Genomic DNA, 17944 nt, shown 5'->3' on the forward strand with positions numbered 1-17944 from the left:
AAAAGCGAAAGCGTAGGATACTGAGGAAAATCCTAGATAACAGATGCGTTGATGGACAATGGCGAATGAGAGCAAATCAGGACTTGTTCAGCAACACACAACCTATCACAGGACCCTTAATGAGGAGACGATTGTTATTTTACGGTTATCTAGGGCGGATGGACGATGATCGACTAACAAAAGTAATATGGAGTTTAATCCAATCTAAGAAAACAAGGCCGAGAGGGTTCGAAGAATGTTAAAAAGATCTCAATATCTCAGAGAGAGAAATTCCTGACAAGAAGAAATTTAGAAGACTCGTGAACAACTACCAACGTTTTAAAATGGCGTCAACGTCCAGAAGACGGAGAGAACCTTCGTCCGAAGAGCATAAACAGGCATTTCTTGATGGGCTCAGAAGTTATTGGTAGGAAGTCAAAGCTGGGAAAAGAACAAGACCTAGACACTAAAATGAAATTGGTTGTTACCACGCAGTCCAAAGAGGCTCAACTCGATAAAGCAAGAAAAAGAAAGAGGTACGCTCCTGAGCAAAATTCTAGTCCCTTGCTAACAACAGTTGTGAAGGAATAAAAATAACACATATGTGCTACTGCTCATTCATCATTGACTGCGAAATTATTCGAATCTGTGCTCTACCAGAGCGTTCAACTACAATCTACTTAGCAGTCTCCTCTGTTGATACAGCCCTGACAAACATGATAAGGTTTCTAATGGAAAAGTTGAGAGGCACCCACATTCCTTGCTCATACCGTGGCATCAAGCAGTCAGGCCTGCAAGATGAGTGGTCTGCCAAGCGAGTGGATTCATTCTTATTTATCGAATAATATGAACTCTCGTACTCGCAATTAAGTTACAAATTATCCTCCTGTCTGAATAATACGCAACGGAAACGCACATCTGACTATCAGTATTTTACAGAACCCTGACTGTTCACTACGCACTGGCAATACCACATTTTCTTTTTGTCTTTTATTTAACGGCTTTCATCAACACGTGGCCACCACACTGAATACGAATGGCGCACACATTATAAATTCGGGACATCATGACAACATACAATTCGAAGGAAAAGGCCACCAATCTTTTTCTTTTCACTATCTTATTTATTCCGATAAATTCTATAACCTAAACACACAAATTCTATAACCTACAACAATAACACATGAGAAATTCCGCCCAGTGGGCATGGCTTGACATCAGTGATTACCTTATGGTCTCGTAATTATTTAACGCTACAGTGCACTTTCTGGATATGATGGTGGATCTTTTATTATATCTCACACTTCGACTATCACAATCATCATCACGAAACTTTCCTCCAGATCGAGCGGTACAGAAGGAACAAGCATAACCCACTGATCTTTTGAAACTACCTTGCTACTCTCCCATGCAAACCACACATACCAAAATTACATGACATACACCACACTACAACATGGAATACAATAAACAGTCACAACACTATCACTTTCAGCTTTCCCACATCAATTAATATTTATCCCAGTTTCACACGACACTGCCCCTCTTTGTAATTCTACTTGCCTACTATGAACTCTGGAGATATACGCACGTCTTCCCGTGCAATGCAAGCCAAGTGGCGTTGCAGGATAGACGGCCGACTCACCTTGCATCTCACTCAGAGTTTGAATCTAGCGTCACACGAAATCATATCACGCAAAGTAATATTAAGAACATATTCATCACACACGCGAGTCCTCAACTGATACCATGGACGAGTACTTCTCTTTATCCTTTGTCTCATACGCAGATTGAGACTCACACAGTACTCACCACGTGGAAGTACTCGTCTCTAATTTCAAGTCCTGCACACGCCATTTCTTAACTATTCCAACTTATGGTACACACGCTATTTCGTAAACATTTCAACATATTGTACACATGCTAGTAATTCAACTTAACTTAAGCACATGGAAGTATTTCAACTTATTGCTACACGTGGTTTCATTGTGACCGTTGGTCACTTCCGAAGATTACTACGATCCCATTAATATTACCTGCCTTACATTTAATTCTCCCCACAAAAGTTCCTGAAATAGAGAAATTATTATTTCAAACTACTCTTAAATATTCCACGTGCATACCATGTCTCCACTCTTTTGTCCTTACGGAGCACACCCAAGACAGGTCTTAACAGCACAAGATCCAGCGGCAGAGTGCTGAAACATGGCCGTTCTTCAGGTCATCTCGCACCTCTGTCGAGGTGGGGGAAGACCATGCTACTGCTTCGCTGTATTAATTGAAATTGAGTTAGTATTAGAAAAAATATGTTGTTCAGACAAGTATAATGAAGTATGTTGTACCTATTTTCAATGTCGGGCAGTACTGTACCCTTCCAAAGTAACCCAATGAATGTGCAATGAAATAGTGGTGGAATGAAAGAGAAAGTGGTAATGGATATGATCTCCATGACAAAAAAATGCAACAGACTCTGATGTGATCCCATGCCTCTATATGGTGACGAACTATTATATTCGGATTCTCTACACATATCTAAATTAGTGCATCGCTCGCGTGGTTCTACAACAGGACTGTCATTCACTCAGATTCGTTAGTTAGTACATAAAAATTCACTTCTGCATAAACAAAAACGTTCTTCATATCAGGAATATTACTCTGGCCGCTAATACAAACAAAAAGATATTCACTAAATTAATTGAATGAATCAGCAAGAATAACTCACGGTTGGACCTGGGAGTTCATTCACTATAGTGGGAAGAGAGCTCCAAGTTTTATGATGTTCGTTAAGAATTTAAAGATTCCGATGACAGCTGTTCACGGAAAGTATCACCATGCATGTGAGAGTTTATTCCATACAGTACAACTAGTGACTGGCTGTTCGGTTGGAAGCTACTAACGGATAAAAGAAATAGAATCAACTCGGAACAGTACAGTTCGTTAAATCGAATAAAATTCATTACAAGAGATTAATACTATTATTATGAGTATTCATTATGCTCTGCAAAACAGGGTCTGTCGCCAGTTGATGTCCAGCTTCATAAATGCGTGGATGTGATTCTGGCAAACTTTTTACTTCGAGAAAGATAATGAACAGACTGCTTTTGAATTATAACGTTGAATGTGGCTGAATGAAGAAATAATAAGCGGAACTTAAGATTATAACGATAAACTTTTCCACTATCGTTCTTGAAAGACACCATATCCGCGGCACTACTAGAATTTTGTTACCGTTAAGAATTTGGCTCAATTAACACTCCACTATTTTCACAGCATTGGATAATTAAGGCAATACACGCAGTGCAAAACTTATCAACAGAAAGGATGAAACGATCATGTGGATAGATACCGTGGAATCACAAAGCTTGAACTCACGATCAGAAGTTGGTATCCAAATTCGGGTATTAATGGAAAACCACAAATAACCCGTAATCTAATATGAAAGCTCTGATACTTTAAAACCTATCAACGTCTTAAACCACAAACCGGAACTCGACGTATGTTAAGACCACGTCCCAAGGGAACAATCATAGACATCCAAGTGCGCAGGTAGGGTGTCCAGAAAAATCCAGCTTCCGCTCGCCCACGGAGGGCGGCACCCCCCTCCCCCCCCCTTTTTTTCTTCTTTATTTATATGCGGACGGGACGGCGCCGCTCCGATAGCCACTCGAGTGAAACAGAAATATCGGGAAGGCTCGCAATTCGCGGCCCGCTGCTTCACTGGACAAACGGAAAAAGTGGAGCCGCAGGACTCGCTACATATTATTGTACTGGACATCTCTTGAGTTTAGAATGAGAGGAAGAGAGCGTAAACTGGAAAGTTGGTATGGCTACTTCTTATGGAAAGAAAATTATTTCATTTGCTCCGAACATTCGAAAACAGAGCCCCCATCCTTACTTCCATATCAGGCATACAAAGAAATCAGGACCTGATAATGGAAAATGAAGAGGATACTGATCTCAGGAGACAATGGAACAAAACGTCCTACTGAACTCTTCTCCCAAACATCGCTATTTGTTGAAGATACGATACGCAGAGAACTAACATCATGCCATAAACAAGTCATGAAATCACATTGTGAAAGTGATGGATTTAAAAGATGTACTCCTTTCGGTAAAACTATTCATCCCACATAACACATCACATGTCACTTTTCAGGGTACTATTCAGCCCACTGGTACAGTTAAATACACTTCTGGCCATCCAAAATGCAGCACAAAGACGAGCTGGAGACATCACAGCCAGAATGATTTGGGACATAACACTTTGTACAAAGAACACATGATTCAAAATACAGCCCCTAGTGATCAAGGTGATGAAATCAGTGTTGAGTTTTGCCGCCATTGCTTGCTATAACTACTGCAACACGCCTCGGCATTGAATCGAAGACCGATTGGATGTGTGGTCGGCTTATAGCAATCTACGGTGCTTTCACATATTGCCAAAGTTGATCTGGGTATTGTGTCCTGGGCTAGTCGTTCAGCAATAATCGTCTAGTCGTTTTCGATAGGGAAGACATCGGCAGAACGGGGAGGTAGAAGCAGCAATACAGTCCGATGATTGACAAAAACGTCTTTAACACTGCGTGCCAAATGTGGTCGCGCATTATCTAGTTCGAAAATGGCCTTCGGTAAGGTATGGGAATACAACAGGCTCCCACACTTAAAGGGTACTGCGCTGGCACGGTGTCTCAAGACTGTATCGTGGTGGAGCAAGTAGAATAAATATTTGTCTTAAAAACAGTGTCGTTCCATTCGGTTGTCCATGTCCGTGATTCATCGCAACATTGTCGGAACAAAGGCCAGTGGCCTTGACACAGCAATGGAAGCCTTGCGAACAGCCCACTCTGCTGCGAATTACGTCGAATGGCACACGCGAACACTGCCTTTTGCGCAACAGACCGAATTTATTGTGATGCGGCTCGTTATGTGGCAGAGCGAATCATCACTGCCATGCGCACAATAAGCATTCCATTACGTGTAGCATTCAGTTGTTTTGCCCTGCATCAAGCGATTACAGATACGCATCGCAGTGGCTTGATTCCCTTCAACACGATCACCGATTTCTCTGAATGGTAATCCACCATCTCTATAACCAACCATTCTTCCTTGGTCGAACTCCGAAACGTTCTTGAAAGATGTTCGCTGTCTTCTACAACGCATACTGAAGTTGTTTATGCAAAACATCCTCACGAAATAATAATTCCCGTACGTGGACACCGCTGTCTGCTTCCCTTTTGCTTAGCGTCTGCAGGTGGTGCTACTGCCGCCCGTGATGTGCATGTGAGCCGAATTGCTAATCTTGTGCATCGCTCGTAGCCGCCAATACACATTGAAAATTTCATCTGATTTGCATTCTTCTATCTGGGAGCTGTATTTTGGGCGACCAGAAGCGTAGATATCACACGTAAACGAATTTTCTTCAGTATTCGTCGTTGTGGAACTGAATAATAACTTTTACTTCTACGTGTCACCGACCTCTCCAGATCATCTGTACTTATTTGTTGGCTTATCTACATGTTCCTTGGATCACAACTGTGACTCCTCGCTAGGATAATGAACGAGGCAGTTGGACAACCTGTGTGCATTTGACAACATGCCAACCGTTTCTGTGATTTCGGGTTTTGTATGAACATTCACGCAGTGGTGTACACTTAACTATATCAGTGTCTCTCTTTTCATCTGTCTCTCTCTTAAAGACAAAACACACGCACACATACACACACAATAACTACATATTAATAAATACCTCCCTGGAGATTTATTTGTGAAGCCTATAAAATTTTTCTTAGCGTTTAAAGCTAATTTTATCATTCACTGCACTATTTTCATCACTGATATATTTCTGTGGCCAAGTACCTCAGTCCGCTCTGTGTCACACAAAGCCTGATTGACTGGTAGAGTTAATAATATATGTATGATACCATAGGTTTCAGACAGCGATCGTTCGTTGCGTAGAAACATCGTAAGGACGCAACTGAATCGGGAGGCTGTGTTAGTATGTGTAGCAAGGAATGACCACAAATTTCATACATTTTCGTCATTAGAATTTTGCTTTGAAGTACCGATATTGAACCTACTGCCAATATTGTGAGTCCAGAATTACCCAAATGGAGGAGTATTAATGTGAATCTAATAATTATTTTATTAGCATGACAAAGAATGTGAGTATTATTTGAAATAGGTTTAATATTGCTAGAAAACCTTTTCATAAAATCTAATTTTCAAGTAGTTATTTACAAAAGGTACGTTTCCACAACAGATTTTACTTTTCTTGTTTGTTTTGATGACTTTGTACCCCCACGTGGTGGACAACATGAAAGTCCCAGAGAGGGTAGTGTTGGGTGCGGATATGGACGTGGTGACCATGTCGAGATGCGTCGGCCAGACACAATCAATGTCTTCTCTGCTCGACAGCAATGGAAATACTATTGACGACAGTGCTGCGAAAGCAGAGTTACTAAACTCAGCCTTACGAAATACCTTCACCAAAGAAGACGGGGTAAATATTCCAGAATTCGAATCAAGAACAACTGACAACATCAGTTACTTAGGAGTACAGGTACTCGGAATGGTGAACCAACTTAAATAATTTAATAAAATCAAGCCTTTCTGTCTAGACTGTATACCAGTTAGGTTGCTTTCAGAGTATGCTGATGAAACAGCTCCATACGTTACAATCATATACAACCGTTCGCTCGAAAAAGGAAGATCCGTATCCAAAGACTGGATAGTTGCACAAGTCACTCGTTTATTCAAGAAAGGTATTAAGAATAATCCTCAAAATTACATGTCCATATAATTAACGTTGATATGTAGCAGGATTTTTGAGCATATATTATGTTCGAACATTATGAATTACCTAGAAGGGGACGGTCCATTGACACACAGTCAATATGGATTTAGAAAGCATCGTTCTTGTGAAACACAACTAGCTCTTTACAAGCACAAAATTTTGAGTGCTATTGACAAGGGATATGAAATTGATTCCCTATTTCTAGATTTTCAGAAGGTGATAGACACTATACCACAAAAGCGGCCTGTAGAGAAACTGCGTGCGTATTTAACGTCGTCTCAGTTCCTGGATCCGTGATTTAGTGCCAGAGAGGTCACACTAAGCAGTAGTTAGGTAAAGTCATCGAGTAATATACATGGTTTTCGCCGAGGTAGTGTCATCTGGCCTCTGCTGTTCCATATCTATAAATAAGATTAAGAGGTAGGTTATTTGTAGATGACCCTATCGTTTATCGTCATAAGAAGATCACAAGAATATAAAAAAATTGCGAAACGATTTAGAAAAGATATCTATATGGTGCGAAAATTGGCAACTGACTATAAGTAAAGAAAAGTGCGAGGGAGTCCACATGAATGCTAAAAGGAATCCGTTAAACTTCGGTTACAAGATAAATCAATCAAATGTAGGGGTTGTAAATTCAAATAAATACCTAGGAATTACGATTATGAACAATTTACATTACAAAGGAAACATAGACAATGTTGTGGGGAAGGTGAACTAAAGACTACGTTTTGTTGGTAGGAGATTAGAAAATGTAACAGATCTACTAAAGAGACTGTCTTCACAATACTTGTCCGTCCTCTTTTCGAGTACTGATGCGCCGTCTGCGATCCTAACGAGAAAAGATTAACAGAGTACACCAAGAAGAACAGCAGATTTTGTTTTATCTCGAAATAGGGAGAGAGTGTTACTGACATAATACAAGATTTGGGGTGAACATTGTTAAAAGAAAGGCGCTTTTCGTTGCAATAGGATCTTCTCACGAAATTTCAAACACCAACTCTCTCCTCCGAATGCGAAAATACACTCCTGGAAATGGAAAAAAGAACACATTGACACCGGTGTGTCAGACCCACCATACTTGCTCCGGACACTGCGAGAGGGCTGTACAAGCAATGATCACACTCACGGCACAGCGGACACACCAGGAACCGCGGTGTTGGCCGTCGAATGGCGCTAGCTGCGCAGCATTTGTGCACCGCCGCCGTCAGTGTCACCCAGTTTGCCGTGGCATACGGAGCTCCATCGCAGTCTTTAACAGTGGTAGCATGCCGCGACAGCGTGGACGTGAACCGTATGTGCAGTTGACGGACTTTGAGCGAGGGCGTATAGTGGGCATGCGGGAGGCCGGGTGGACGTACCGCCGAATTGCTCAACACGTGGGGCGTGAGGTCTCCACAGTACATCGATGTTGTCGCCAGTGGTCGGCGGAAGGTGCACGTGCCCGTCGACCTGGGACCGGACCGCAGCGACGCACGGATGCACGCCAAGACCGTAGGATCCTACGCAGTGCCGTAGGGGACCGCACCGCCACTTCCCAGCAAATTAGGGACACTGTTGCTCCTGGGGTATCGGCGAGGACCATTCGCAACCGTCTCCATGAAGCTGGGCTACGGTCCCGCACACCGTTAGGCCGTCTTCCGCTCACGCCCCAACATCGTGCAGCCCGCCTCCAGTGGTGTCGCGACAGGCGTGAATGGAGGGACGAATGGAGACGTGTCGTCTTCAGCGATGAGAGTCGCTTCTGCCTTGGTGCCAATGATGGTCGTATGCGTGTTTGGCGCCGTGCAGGTGAGCGCCACAATCAGGACTGCATACGACCGAGGCACACAGGGCCAACACCCGGCATCATGGTGTGGGGAGCGATCTCCTACACTGGCCGTACACCACTGGTGATCGTCGAGGGGACACTGAATAGTGCACGGTACATCCAAACCGTCATCGAACCCATCGTTCTACCATTCCTAGACCGGCAAGGGAACTTGCTGTTCCAACAGGACTATGCACGTCCGCATGTATCCCGTGCCACCCAACGTGCTCTAGAAGGTGTAAGTCAACTACCCTGGCCAGCAAGATCTCCGGATCTGTCCCCCATTGAGCATGTTTGGGACTGGATGAAGCGTCGTCTCACGCGGTCTGCACGTCCAGCACGAACGCTGGTCCAACTGAGGCGCCAGGTGGAAATGGCATGGCAAGCCGTTCCACAGGACTACATCCAGCATCTCTACGATCGTCTCCATGGGAGAATAGCAGCCTGCATTGCTGCGAAAGGTGGATATACACTGTACTAGTGCCGACATTGTGCATGCTCTGTTGCCTGTGTCTATGTGCCTGTGGTTCTGTCAGTGTGATCATGTGATGTATCTGACCCCAGGAATGTGTCAATAAAGTTTCCTCTTCCTGGGACAATGAATTCACGGTGTTCTTATTTCAATTTCCAGGAGTGTATTTTGTTGACACCGACCTACTTAGGGAGAAACGATCATCAATATAAGGGACATCAGAAAAAGATATAGCTGTTCGTTTCTCCACACAATTCCCACGCGTTCCTGATTAGAATAATTGAGAGTTTTTGCGAAGATGGTTCTGTGAACCCTCTGCCAGGCACTTAAATGTGATTTTCGGAGTGTCCATGTAGATGTGGATGTAGATACAGACGTGTATTATGTCTTGAATATACTGTTTAAAATACCATGTCTGATTCTTACGACATTGTTCTGCAGTAGTGAAAATTTTGTATCATTATAAAGTAAAAATTATTATAAAGTATACGTCAGCTCAAGAAGTTGTTCTTATAGAGATAAAAATGGCAGTAGTTCTTATAAGTCGTGAATTTCGTTGAATTCAACTTACAGTTTCCAAATATTTATTTTCAATAAATATTCATTCTTAAAGTGTCTACAGAGTGAACTAATAACTATACAGCTTACATCCATCAAGTAAACTCAGTAGTCAAATATTTATTTGGTTTTAGAATTTCAAGACAAGTTTTAAATGAGTTAGATAACTCTTACTCCTTCCGAACCGGTGACTGTTTTTATTATACAAACATTTGCTTCTAAGGGATTGTCATATGGTAAGTTAATGTCAAGTCTCATCCAATTATCCAACAGCATTAATGTTTAGTAGATGGAACCAAGTTATATGAGGTATAACCAAGGTAGGTAATGCAGTGTGCGTTTGTGTTAGATTATGATCGACCTCCACATCCACCTCAGACTTTCGAAATAAATGCTCGAAAGCCTTAAGAAAAATGATAATTTCAGTTTGAGTAATATATGGTCAACGCTAGAGGAAGTTGCTGTTACTGCTCTTTAATAATATATGGGTGCGGTCTACACTATTCCCCTATCATAAGCAACGAATTAGGCCCACTTAACTTTATCAACCCAATCAGATCTCCTAGAGATCTGCTGTAAATTATGGTTAACGGAGGTCACAATCTTGCCAATTCTACTAAGATTGATTGCAATTTACACACCTTTTCAGGGTCCCAGTGATTTGATTGTGGTAACATATGTAATACTATACTGATCCCACTGTAGTTAATTTTGACTCTAATATTACTACCGTCTGTATTTGGCACCATTTATTCAACAAATATCTTTACTCTTTTATGTACTATTGAGAGAGAGCGTATGTAACAAGCTTTTGGGTGAATTTGAAGAGGCCACGAACAGGATTTCCCACTGTAGTTAACGAATGTTTCATGTATCACCCGTCTCATACCAATATATCTGTCAACATGTATCTCCATCTCTGTAATTTACTTGTTTATTCTGAACCGATTACTTCAAACATAATGTGTTTGGATGTTTTTCTTAAAGTTACTTATCTAACGTTTTCCATGTCACCAAGAAGTTACGAAGCAGGTTCAATGATGTCAGCTTTAACTATTATAGGAAAGTTCTTCGCTTTGTTTTGGCTCATTCTAAAATATTTCTAATATTACAAAGCTGAGGATTTAGAGACTTCTTTACACCTCACACTTTATTGAGCCCCATTGCATGCCATTTGGTTGAAGGATCTTCAGGGTACGGAGTTGATCACCTTAGGTGGTACAGTTGTAGGAACATTCTTATGAGCGTGCCAACACTGTTCGTGAAACGTGTCACTCTGTATCTCAGACTGAGCAATCTTGGTACGGATTGGCAGTGGGTTTGTCGCCTTCAGAAATACATACACTGCCCCACACTAGCATCTGAACACCTTCCTAAAGATTTCCGTCAGTGATATGGTTCTATGATTTCTAAGGTCTCTTTGAACTTTTTAAGAAGTGTCCAAGGAGAGGAGCAAGCCATTCAGGTATGTAAGGTGAGAGGGATTCATTGCTTCAGATGCGTTTCTCGTTACACCTTTGTACTGTTCTTTTTCTGATGGGTAAATGGCACAACCACGATTTCCTAACAAGCCATTCACAGTAATAAGATGTCTAATAATGGTGCTTATGTATGTCTAAGTAGAACCCCAAGCATCAGAATACGATAAAATATGGAAGGCTATCTCTTTAGGAGTTAAACTCCAGAGAAATTTATTCGACGTCGAAAGTGATGTGTTCAAAGGTGAAAAATTTGGAAACTGTAGTAAATTTTCCGTGCTTTCATTCTTCTACTTAAAGTTACACACTGCAGTAGTAGATTAATAAATGAAAGCAGTTCGTTCAGACACAGTGGTTTCAAGTGCTAAGACTTTCAGTGTAAGGATTCATCGTGATTCAAGCAATGCCTTTGTAACACCCGACACAGGTGAGCGGGATTGATTATATTTTACATATTTTTAAATCTACTTTTCACTCCAATTGATCCATAGTCAAGGGATCCTCTGTGTGTGGAATATATCAGAAAACAAGAATACATAACACACGTTTACAAAATAATACGACATATGGTAATGTATCTTCAACAGTCCCAAATGAAGTGGTCCTTGTGTATGTGGCATCTGTCCAAAATAATATTGAACAAATTTACATTTAAAACGATATAAAACTTGTTACTAAATATTAAATGTTCGGTACATTTTGGTGCATACGATAATTCCTAGCCTACTGTGGCTGCATATCATTACAAAAATAAAGCAAAGACATTTTACATTATTTATTTACAATGGTCGCGTTACTACACAAACGTTCTACAGAAGTCGGATTGTATGCAATATTCATAGCACGTCGTATTATTAATAACGTACATGCATCAATCGGTTCTGCTAAGAAATTCATCAGTGGAGTAGAACGAGTTGGCCACCAATAAATTCCTTTTAGACTCTACTCAAACACTGCTCAAATCCTTTTGAAATTTATAGTTATTTTTGGTGTTGATTCCATGAAATGAGCTGTTGATTAAAAGAAGATACTTTAATGGTAAATTTATTTATGGAATAAATATATTAAATTGAATATCAAGCTGTAATCCTCAGAATTTAACGCTGTCAACGTCTTTTATCTGCTTGTCGTTATATTTTAGACATATACTGGAATACAACCCTTTACAAGTTCTGAACTGCACATATCTTTTTCTTTCAGGGTTTAGTGGCACAGAATTGCCTAGGAACAATTTATTAACGTCTATCAAAATTTCATTAGCACACATTTCTAAGGTTATATTTGATTGTCTTTTTATTTCAATGATTGTATCACATGCAAACAAACGAACTTGGAGTATGGTAATCTTACTGACGAAAGGTCGTTGCTATACACAACAAAAATAATGACCCTAAGATGGAACCACACCACGTGTTATCGGTTTCCATTTGGATCTTGCCTAATAATTAAATACATGTCTCTTTCCTAGCAACACATTTCATGTTCTATCATAGATGTAGGATTTGAACCATTTTGGAGCACTTCCTGTTACATCGTAATATTCTAATTTTCCTTGATAGTATATTGTGATTTACAGAGTTAAATGCCTTCGACAGATCACCAAATATACCAGCAACTTGTAATATATTATCCAATGAAAATATGTTCCCAACCTTCTCAATACTGAAACTGTTCTGATATGCAAACTGTGACTTGGACAACAGTTAATTTGTGGTCAGATCCTTAGAAGGACAGCTGTATATTACGTTTTCTAAGACTTCTGAAAATGTTGGCGAAATTGAAATTGATCAGAAGGTTGTTAGTAATACTATTATAGTTATTTATAGTGACTACTCTGAGAAATTCCCTGGTAGCCTCTACTGAACCTGATAACCCCTTCTTATCAGAAGCATTTACGAAGCACCTATAGAAAAGTTCAGCAACATTGCACACATCTGTTACCTGTGCAGCATTTACTCTTAACGCTAAGGGCTCCTCTTCATCTCTGGTTCTACCAGTCTATTCCTTCAGTATATCCCATATTGTCTTTATTTTGTTATTTAATGTGACCATCCTCTTCTTATAAGGCATTTGCTCTTATGTCCATACTGCTAGCTTAAATATTTTGCATTATACTCTGTACTGATCACTAGCATTTACATCAGAGCTGTTTCTGAGAGACGTGGTTCACATTTTACCTTGTACGATATTTTCATTGTTTGAGTAATCCAGACTCGGTGTTGCGTGATGTCCTTAGGTTAGTTAGGTTTAAGTAGTTCTAAGTTATAGGGGACCGATGACCATAGCTGTTAAGTCCCATAGTGCTCAGAACCATTTGAGTAATCCATGGATTTTTATATAGACCTTGTTCTAAAATTGGTTAGTTTTAGAGGAAAACGATTCTCAAATAAATTAAGGATATTATAAATAAAAATGTTGTACATCAGATTCTTGCTGTGAGCATTGTACACATCACTCCATTTCAGGCCTTGAGGCGTTTCCTAAAACAATAAATTTTTGGCTCACTGACTATTTACATTCTGATTACCATTTAGCGAGAGGAACTGCGTGTTATGATCTGGGAGGCTACTTATTATTGGTCTTGTTGTATAATTTTGTTCACTGGAGATATCTGTGAGGATATTGCCAATTGCCATCTTTGAACCGTTAGCTATTGTAGCTGAAAACTTGAAAGTACGAATTAAGTTGAAAGACAATGCTACTGCCTGCAGTAATTCTTACTGGACAAGGTTTCCAGAAAATCTACACCAAAATCACCAGCAACCACTAATTATTTCGTTTTTTGTTGTTGTTAAATAGCCAAATAGGGCTTCAAAGTGATCCATGGGTAGATTAAAATTACCTTCTCGTATTTGGTTTACACTCACTATTATGAATGATATATTAACAAATTTTGCTTCCATTGTACATGTTTCCATACGCTGCTCTAGGCAATATAAATTAAGGTATGCGTAATTATATTCATGTCAATTCATGATGAGTGTGGCAACACCTTCTTACTCTGTTTCTGCCCTAAGAAGTGAGAAGCCAACAGAGATCCAGCAACACTTAACACATCTATACCAGTACTCACATGATGTTCAGAGACGTAGATTATGTCAGCTGTGTTGTATGACTCTGATTCATCAGTGCAGATAAGTAGTTCATTAATTTCACTTCTTAGCTCTCGAATATCTTAATGCACATAAGATAACTGGCATTTCAAACTGAGTGCTATAAAACTGCATGGATAAAAGTGCATTGGTAAAAAATTTTGAGTAACAGCTGTTTTTACTGATCCAGTACACAAGAATTATATTCTTTAGTTTCTTTCTCAAACTGAAGGTTCGTTTCCATCCAGCTCTCACTAAGACGTCCTACCTACCATAAAAGGGTGCTGCTCCAACAGCTTTAAGCGTTGATACTTAGCCACTCGCAGTAATCCCTCCCCCCTTACATTTCCTGCTATTAGCTTTTAGCCCAGTTTACCCTTCCCTTTTCTGTTGGGTGTAGGCCATGGCGACAAGTGATCCCTTCACCCGATCCAAGCAATCCTCCCGACTCCAAAATAACACTCGTGATCGAAGAGTTGAAATGAGGACGGTCATGGCACCTCAAAACAGACACAAACGTCACAATGGTCGCATTTACATCAGAGCTGTTTCTGAGAGACGTGGTTCACATTTTACCTTGTACGATATTTTTAATGTTTGAGTAATCCAGACTCGGTGTTGCGTGATGTCCTTAGGTTAGTTAGGTTTAAGTAGTTCTAAGTTGTAGGGGACTAGGTGCTGATGGAATCTTTACCAGGTCACATTCTATCTTGTACCCATGCTCTCTGTCAATACCAGTGTCGGTCCATCCTCAAGAACCATGATGTCTTCCTTGGTAAAGTCCTTTCAGAGTGAACCTAAAAGCTCTGTCACCTGACCCAGACCAATTATAGGTTTCAAAAAATAATTGGTTACCTGTTCTTCCGGCCATAATTCATCCTGTAGGAGTTGGCCTACATTTATGACGTGAGCATTTACCCTACAACAAAACTTTCTTTCTCTTTGCTGACTTCCCTACTTTATTACGCAATTTTCTACTGTTAGTTTTTTATGCCCTGTCTACACAAACTCTACCTGAGGCTCATCAGTTCCTAACTGAAGTAACAGGCCACATTTTTTACGTCCTCTAAAAAGCTGTCTGACGAGGTTCTATGCCTGTTCCTTCTCTTATCGTTGCCACTCCTCACCTCTGTTTACCCTTTTCCCTCCTTAACCTATCCACATCTTTCCTAATATATCTCAGGCTGAAGGGAAATAATTTTCCTCTTCCGATTCAACTATCTTCGAGTCTCTACTACATACCCATAGAATCACTAATGTCATTCACTTCCCCATTTCCCATTCGATTACAGTCACCCCAGTGGAAGAAATATTAGAATCGACTTCTACGTTACCAAGTATTGAAATGAGAAAAATAGATAAGATTACAGTACACTCCGTTCATATCCGTTATACGTGTATAGAAATATGACATCGCGAGATACGGTTTCTTCGTCCTAGACTGACTTGTCCGTCTATGGTGTGATAAATTCAACTTGTTCATCCAAAGATAAATTATGATTGTTATGAAGATATAAAGCTGAAGAAGGGTTAAAATTTCTTCCCCTAAAATGGCGGCATTCACAATATTCCTCATCTTATATTTATATCTCTGATTTCATAGTCAACCAGAGAAACACAGTGAACCTAAAAAATGCATCTTTCGACCGGAAACCAGCCTGTCACTGTGAATGGGAGGTTAAGGCTACACCAGTCATTGTGTCCGTTTACATTGGCGGCACTGGAAATGCCGCAATATAGGCTTCGTGTTTACTCAACTCTCGACCTGAAAATTTAACTCCGCGATTCTGCTGTCATATATTCACCGATATGAATGCTGTCAGTTCGTGCAGCTGCATGATATGTATCCCTTTTGCTTTCAAAGGTTTATATGAATGTCAGCTTTACTGAAATGTGGGGCAGTGGTAATTTGGCACGATGGTATATTTAAATGTCACTGCATTTTAATACACGATGAAATGGGGCAGGAAACTATCTACAGCTCATGAGCAGGCGTAATACCAATCTGCCTACATCACTGTCTTTTACAGTCATTCGTAAATGTGATAAAATACATGTGAAGTCAATACTGAATTCCTCTTTGATATTTTTTGCTCGTAGGTATCGGCGGTTATTCTGAGGATATATGAAAGCTTTAAGAACCAGGATGGATAGAACTAGGTGAAATTCTAGATGTGATGAGGTATACGTGAATGGTCTAACATTTTGCGCAGAGGAAACATAAAATGAAGTGATGTTTCACTTACAGAAATAAAAGGATTCTGATAGCAGGTAATTTCACCAAAGAAGTAGGATTGATAGGAAATGCTAAAAAACGATCATTAGTAAGAATGTAACTCAAACATTTCTGAAAATATATCACTCCACTCCATGACCCTGGTGCAGCAACAGTAATCAATTACTCCAACAAGAAAAATCAGTCTCTGTTCTAAATGGCTTGATAGCTAACGACTCCTTTCGCGCAGTTGAAGATGTGCCAACTGCCCGAAACGCGCCATTAGCTTTAAGACCTAATGCAACCAAGACTGTTTTCAATTTTTGGAATTTCTGAGAAGGTTTACGATTCTCCCTAAGTGAAAGTATGCTATTATTTTCTACGTATTTATATAATCTCTTAATATCCTAACCTTTCGTAGAAGCATTATTCCCGAAAGCAGTATTTGCTTACCATATTTCTACGTTAGTTTAACAGCACATTTCCAAAAAAATGCGCACTAGCAAAATATTTGTTAACCAGAAACATTAGTTTCGTAGGATTTACTTTATTATTCTATCTTCCTCAAGAAATTAATTATTAACAGGTTTGACGCTGACTACCTTTTGACATCAGTATTCTAATTATTTTATAGTGGGTATCTACAGTATCTTCTTTCGTACCAATATCTTCATTTCCCAGAAGCCCTAACACCTAATGACTTCAGGTTTTCTCAGTTATTGGCTTCTGTTGCATGTCGTAAGCTATAGTATGGCCTAAAAACATGTCCCGTAAAACCATTGCTTCTTGTAGTTATTTTTTCTTGCCCATTCCTTTCCTTGACAGTCCTGTGAGGAACATACTCATTTCCACTATTTTCGATCCATCTACTTTTCAGCATTCTTGTACAACACATCTCGTTCGATTCTTTCAATTTCCTACAGTCCACTACTCATTACCACTCAACCATGTGCTGTCGAAATAAAATTTCCGTTTTGAAAATAAGGCCTAGTTTTGACAATAGTTATTGTGACGAAGAATACTTTCTTTGTCTTTGGTGACCTACTTCTTATATTTTCCTCGTTGCGTCCATTATAATATTATTATGCTTCTAAACTAGCGAAGTTTCTTCACTTCTCCTAGAACGTAGTCTTGGACTTAGTTTTGTCGTTGACCCTCTTTTCACATCTCTTTAGCACCTTCATCGTTCTTAGATTTCCTTTCAAACCAGACTTCGTACACAACAGATTGTGCGTTTCAATGAGCAGATCGTGTAATTGCTTATCACTTGCACAGTGCATATAAATGACATTGTATGTTATCTGTATCCTGTTTAACGTGCACATATTTTTTGTGGGAACGTAAATCTTGCATCTCATTAAGTTGTAGAATGCTTTTTCAAAGCCGACAGTTCCTATCAGACATGGTCGTTTCTTCCTACAGAAATGGAATATACTCATCTTCAGGCAGAGATCTCAAATACAAATCAGCACACAGGCGTAAACGAAACCAAACGCCTGTCTGCTTATGCACATTTGGCATTTGCCTGGCAACTAGTAGTGCTCGAA

The sequence above is a fragment of the Schistocerca americana genome, chromosome 3 (genome assembly GCF_021461395.2).
Source record: "Schistocerca americana isolate TAMUIC-IGC-003095 chromosome 3, iqSchAmer2.1, whole genome shotgun sequence".
Taxonomy (NCBI): domain Eukaryota; kingdom Metazoa; phylum Arthropoda; class Insecta; order Orthoptera; family Acrididae; genus Schistocerca; species Schistocerca americana.